Here is a 7,009-nt window from a genome sequence, read left to right as displayed (position 1 = left end):
CTGGCTGGTCTGTACTTCAATATCTTTCATGGCTTAATCCTTTTTCTTTTCCACCTGCCTACATTCCACCCCTCAGGTGTCCTGGTCGGCTGCTGTTACTATTAAACCAGATGCCCGGGAGGCGATGTCCCTCTGTGCGCTGTCGCAAAGGTTGTCAGAAGACATTGGGAAGCTCACTGTAAAGCACCATGCAAAAGCACGTTTGCAAAGACGCTGTAAGGTATGTGTTACCGGCGCTGTGCTGCTCTCGGCAGCATTGCTACTGCGCAAGGTCCTACTGACCAGCGGAAAGTTCTTGAGACAGAAGTCCCTTCTGATGGGGTTGGCCAGGAGCAGCCACTTTTTTCCCCAGGGGCTGCACTTTTTGGGAGGCTCCTTGTACTGGTGGCTCTGCCACGAGGAGCGGCTCTCCCAGTGAGGGTCAGGGTGAAGTTTGTGGGGTCACAGGAGGACTCTGAGTGTGTTTTGGTGCTGCAGTACCAGCTCCTGGCCTGTCGTGAGCAGGACATGGCTGACTTGTAGCAATGAGGTTTGAGCAAGAGCGGCCAACTCCAGGGTGGCCGTTCCCACTTTTGGGACATTAGCCAGCTTCTCCCACCCTTCAGAATGCATTGGTTGGTTGGAGGGTGCTGGGTCAGCTCACAGCAGCACAAAACTGAGCATCAGCCTCCAGGAGGCCCGTGGAGAAATTATTATTAATGGCTTGTATGAGATCTCTTTCTTCTGAGAGAGGGATGGGCATGGTGGAGAGCTGGAAATGTCTCCTCCAGGGGCCCTACAGGAGTTCAGCAGCCCTAGACCAAGCTCCTTTGGGTTTTGCATTAATTTCCCATTCACTCAGCTGAAATGCCTCGTGTCAGATAGTAAAATCTGAACAAAGTTGGGTGAAGACGTCAGCAGGCAGCAGCATCCTAGGAGGAGTGGAAAAACACAAACAGGAGCAGGGTCTGAGCTTGCCAGGTTTGCTGGTCGAACCAGGTCCGTGCCAGAGGGCTCCAGTTAGCATTCCTGCTGGAGAGGGGCCAGTGGTGGTACAGTCATTTCCCTGCAAGCGACCTGAAATAGGTGCTCACTTAAGCAGGCAGACACTTGCTTTTTAAAATGCTGTAAAATCACATTATGGCTGGACTTGTCTCTGGGCTGCGACAGTCCAGCCACCATTGTAGACCCAAATGACCTAAACCAGCCCTCCTTTAATAGATCGTTTTAGGAGGAAAGGAAGGAGTCCTGAGTGTGAAGGCATTTCTGCTGGTCAGTTTTGCTTTTTTTTCCAGGACTGTAGTCAGGGTTTAGCAAATTACTTGGCATCCTGTATTTTTCAAAATGGAAAATATTCAGCACCACAGAGCCACAGTCCTACCCCCTGCAGCACCTTAAAGACCCCCACAATTAGTCATCAACAGGCGTTACAGCTTCTGATAAAAAGGCATGTGTTCAGCGGTGTTGAACAGAGCAAACGCAAGTATATTTTGCTTTTTCTCACTCTGCCCTGCCTGTGCTGCTGCTAAACTCGAGTGTACCAGTGGGAAGAGAAATCAGTTTTCATGCATCTAACAACCCGTAATGCCATTCTGCTAGTTATTAACAATCCACAGTAGCTCTTGAGCTGTAAGCAAGCAGTCGGAGCTCTGGACTCAGGAGGGGAAGCTAGGGAGCTGTTTTCTGGCAATGTAAGTGGCTCAGACACCCGGTCTGTAGGAAGAAAAATCACAATACCCTCTTTTCCTCTCCTCCTCTCTCTCCCACTCACCATTACTAATTTATCCTGATGGTAATGGCTTTTATTTGCTCTAAGCAGATCCTGTTCCCTTCCTGGGAAGACTTGAACAGCTACAAGGACATGATATTCCCAGTGGAGGATCTGTTCTTGGATTCAGGCAGACTCAGGCAGATATAATGATCTCTTGATGGGAGCCCCCCTTTTTCGATCAGCCAACCCATGACCATTTTAATGTGATCGTAATCTGAAATAAGACACCGGGAGCTGCATCTGGACTAAGCCATCCCATGGTAATGAGCTGACGTTTAATTTATTGTCACAGGGAAACAGTTTGCAAATGTTTTACATCTCTTCAAGAACCCAGCTGACTTGCTTGGCGTGTGCAGGCCGTCGGGGCTGGAGGCTGTGTCCTGTGGGTGCTGTGTGGCACCAGAGGGTGGCCCTGCCACTTGCGGGGATGCAGGGACAAGCTTATCCTCTGTGCACGTCCACCCGTGTGGATCACACTGTACGGGAGTTTAATCTCCCCTGTCTGTTCAGGTTGCAAAGCAAATGCTAACACTGCCCTGGAGCACTGTTATTGACTCAAAAAGCCTCTCTGGTTATTTCTGAAGTTTCTCTGCATCTGTGTCTCTCTCTCATTCTCCCACCGGCACGGATCCTGGCTGGCTTTGCAGCCCTGTCTCTGGGGTGTTGTTAAGCTCCTTGGGAGGAGGCAGAGCCTCCTGCTCAGGGGATGGGGCAATTCAAGCTGTCTGAGGTTGGGCAGCTGCTCTGTGCTGGGCCCTTTATTCCTCTGCGGCCAAGGGAGAGAGCAGTGGTGGTGGAGGATGGTTCATCCCACCAAGCTGAGTGGGATAAATAGGTCCGAGGTGTTCCTGCCTCTCTCTGTTGGCTACAGAAGGAGCCTGGACACCTCGTGTAGGAGAGACATTTAGGTGATGTGTTCCTATATTAATGGGGGGACCATTAATGGGACAGCCAGCATCACTCAACCATGACTATATTTATCAAGCCTGTGTCTGCTCTACTGCTTTTGATTTGATCCCAGTGTGACACTGGGGTTCCAGTGGTACCTCTGCAGGATGCCACCCCTGGAACCCCAACCAGCACGCTTGGAGCTGCCCTGGTGCACAGTGCTCCGTTGCTCACTAGAAGCATTTTGCTGACAGGTTGGCGGCTGGGGAGGGAGGTTAGACAGGTTTCCTGGGGACAGAGGCTGCCAGTCTGCCACACAAGTCCACCACTACAAGAAAGCACTTTAGCCCAGCCAAAAGCCAAGGTGGGACAGAAGCTTCACCGTGTGCCTCCTGGCATTCAGCCCTGCCTGTGCTTCCCTCCTGCTACTGCTCTTGGAGGCTCTAAGGCTGTCACTTCGTCACAAAGTCCTAAATTATGCTCCCAGTGCCTGCTGTCAGCTGGGCTGTCAGTTCCTGAGCACCCTGTGGTGCCCTTGGCTTTACGCTTGTCTGCACCACCCTGAGCAACTGTGGGCATCATATAAATAATAAACATTAATTCGCTTAATACCTTCCCTCTGTCCTGGGTTTTACAGCAGCACGCATCAGCTAGCAGGTCATGGGTGCAATCACGTCCCTGTCAACAGTGTAATCTGTCTCCGTGTCACATCTCCTGGACAGGCCTAATTTAACAGGGATGTTTTTTGGAACTAGCTAATAAATTGTTTGCTATGTGTGGTTAGCCAGCCCCGTTCTCAGCAATCCCATCAGCCTGGTGTGTGGCCCGTCACTGCTCTCAGTAAGTAACGAGTGCAGTTTATCTCTGTGGTGATGAGCAGCTCCATTGGGAGTGGGGCTGGGATAGAAAACCTGCGAGTGCCGGGGACATCAGCCTGTGGGTTCGGATGCTCTGGTTCACCAATGTGTTGCGATCGCTGCACCTTCCCAGGCTGGGGCGCAGGCACGGGCCATCTCGGGCAGCTCCTGTGCAGCCAGCCCCGCAGCAAGGGATTGTGTCTGATTGATTGTTTTTTGTATCCTTGGAAACTGAAAGGGCATTAAAATTGCATGGTGTATGCAGTGCCGATGCACTCTCCTCCTCGTGGTGCTGCCGTGGGCTTGGAGATGGCTTCAGCTGCCAGCTACGGGGTGCAAAGGGCACTGGCTGGTTTTGGAGAAAAACTAAACTACAACCAAACAGCAAACTATTATTTAGAGGGAAGAACTTCTGTGAAACACAGTGCTGGTGTCTGGGGAGGTGTGTCTGACTCCTAGCCATCCCTGACCATGGCTCAGTACTTTGTTTGTGGCCCAGCCACAGCAAGCCTGGTCCTCACGGCAGACAGCTCCTGCCCGAGAGGAGCGGCTTGCCTTGAAACCGTCCCGTCCCAGCCACAGGGACTGCCGAGGCTGGCGCCGGGCTCTTCACGCAGGGTTGCATGGCAGCGGTTCCTGGCATTTGGAGCACATGCCACCCACCAGGCTGAAATGGGTTGGAACTGGGCTCACAAAAGCCCAAGTATCTGCTTAGGGCTTCATCATCTAACACTAAAAGGAAGTTAATACAATTGGTCTGGGATAGACACGACAGGCAGTGCATGGTAGCAAGGGAGTCATTCTCCAGCCCTCGCCCCAGCTTTCCCACCTTAAAATAAAGTCACTAAGTAAGAAATACCCACTCCAGCGGCTGATGTGTGGATGGTTTTCGCCTTGTGCAGAAGCTGCGCACACAGGTGTGCAGAGGCGGCCCTCAGGAAGGGCTTTAACCCACGTTTGGCTGTGCGCAGGGCAGGGCTGTACGGCGGTGCTGCCTGCAACCGCGCTCGTGGAGTCCCACGGGCGCTGCCAGCAGAGGCAAGAGCTCGGCCCCTGTGCGCCAGCATGGGTTCAGCCGTGCCCTCACCCGTGCCGAGGCCGTTTTCAGGCAGCTCTCCCCCAGCACTAGCAGCTGCAGGGAGAAAGGGGCTCCTCCGGAATCGCCCCCAGACCTACGGGAAGGAGCACCGAAGGGTTGTCCCTAATCCGGGGCTGCCGACAGCCCGCAGAGCCTGCTCGGAGCGCTGCCGTCAGTGCGCACGCTCCTGCGGCTTCTCACCAGCACCCGCTGTCCTGTCCCCAGCCAACAAACCTGCTTTTGCATCAAATCTAGGTTACTTTCTGTCTCTCTCTTTCAGACACCAGATTTTCCATTTTCTAAAACGGTACCAGAACAAAGGCTCTCCCAGGATCTCATTTTCTCCTACCTTCTCAGTTGCTGCTAATTAATATCGTGACTGCCTAGTCACGCAGCGTGTGTTCATCTATATGCATGTGCTCAGAGAAGATGAAAATAATATCTGCATTATGGGATCCTGCAGGTTTATTTGCTGGGGAAAACAGGTCCCTGATTCTCCAGGAATTCCTCCAGCTACGACAGCATCTGCTGGGCAGCAGCCCACCCCTTGGTGCTCTCCTTGGCTCCTCACAGCCCTGTGAGTCAGGGTGCTTTGGCTGCTCCCTCTCATAGCTCAGGCCGCTGCCACGACGTGTCCACCGGCACCTCTGCCTTGAGATACCGCCCGGGGATGCCGCTGACGGTTGACTCGCAGGGTGTGTTAGTGAGCGCCTGGTGCCTGCTTGAGTGCAGTCAAACCTGTGGAAGAAAGGGAATGGGGCGACTGTGCGTGCGAGTGCATGGGGAGGAGAGGAAAACAGTTAAGAAAACCCACAATTTGTTGTGGGCTTGAACTAATGGGTGTCAAACACGCAGAAATCATATGGCAACGTGCAATGGATCCGCACAAAGCATCGCTGGCAATGAGTCACTGGTTAATGTACTGCTACCTCAGATTTATAGGTTTAATATTTTTCTGTTGCAGTGCAGATTGCCTCATTTGTTTTCTTTCCTGTCCTGAGGCACGTTAAAATAGAATCTTTTAGGGTTGTTATTTTTTAATAAATACATTTCAAAGATATTGAAAAAATTCCTTGCCGTTTATTCCTCAAGACTTGAAATGGTCTCTCTAATGTCCTAGTCCAATGTGCAAGCTGGCTAACTATTGCATACCTATATAAATGTCCTTTGTTTGAGGATCTAATGAATATAATAGCCACTATGAACATGTTTATTTCAACAGTCATCATGCAGGAGGAGCTCTTAATGAAACCATCTTTATTTAAAAAAACACACCAACGCTTTCATAAATTTAAAAAAAGAAAAAGCATCAATAGTAATCTTTTTTTTTTAATGTTTGACTTAATACACACATTTTAGCACTGTTTTAGCTCATTTTCCCTTCCAGAGATCAAAACTCTGCTCCGGCAAGTGCTGAACAAGCAGGCGCTCGAGCTCAGCCGTATCCCACAGAGCCACGCGAGCACGGCCGTGTGCTGCTGCGGCGGTGCGTGGCACTACCTGTTTGGGACAGCCCGCTCAAAACTGGGACTTAGAATCCGAGGTACCTGTGTATATGCTGCTCCACGTTCGCTGCCGCTTGGGTTCCTGAACGCTGTGCTTCGCCCTACGGAGCCAAGAACCTGCTGGAGCGGAGCGAGGGAAAACGGATTTGTTAAGGTTTGTGATATTTAAGTTGCTGGTTATTTAATGTCCGTAACTATTCATTTTTGAAGCTGTACACGCATCATATATATATATACACACACGCATATATGTATGTGTGTGTGTGTGTGGATATGCTGGGTTTCATGAGTCTGTTAGTAAGGTACCTTGCTATTACCCTTGTCCCTTTCCAGACCAGGCTCGCACGGTGCAGGTACCCAGCGCCCAGGGCGGCAGTGCAGATGCTCTCCCAAAATCCCAGGAGCACTTGGGCTCCCCCCGTTAGATGTCGATGGGAAGAAAGCCCCAGACGCAGCGGTGAGGAGCCTGAATCTCTCCAGAAATGAAGCTTGTGTTTAAAACACGGGAAGGCGTTGCGCGCCCTGCTCGACCCCCCTCGCCCGGAGGAAGAGCTGAGAAAGGTTAGCCTTGGCCTGCACCCCTTAGCTTTGGGGTCTGCCTGGCCCCCCCCAGCTTCCCCTTGGCCCTGGGCTCAGCACGGCTCCCCTCAGTCCCCGGAGATCCCCTCAGCCCCTGGCTCCCCTCAGCACCGGGCTCCCTGCAGGCACTGGGGATCCCCTCAGCCCCCGGCTCCCCTGAGCCCCGCGCCCCCCTCAACTCCAGGCTCCCCTCAGCCCCCGGGGATCCCCTCAAGCCCCATGTCCCACTCAGCCCCCGAGATCCCCTCAGCCCCCGGGGATCCCCTCAGCCCTGTGTCCCCCTCAGCCCCCGGCTCCCTGCAGGAACCGGAGATCCCCTCAGCCCCGGGCTCCCTGCAAGAACCGGGAATCC

Source organism: Haliaeetus leucocephalus, unplaced genomic scaffold (assembly GCF_000737465.1).
Source record: "Haliaeetus leucocephalus isolate CR32 unplaced genomic scaffold, Haliaeetus_leucocephalus-4.0 Scaffold262, whole genome shotgun sequence".
Lineage (NCBI taxonomy): Eukaryota > Metazoa > Chordata > Aves > Accipitriformes > Accipitridae > Haliaeetus > Haliaeetus leucocephalus.
Note: the sequence above shows the minus strand (reverse complement) of the source record.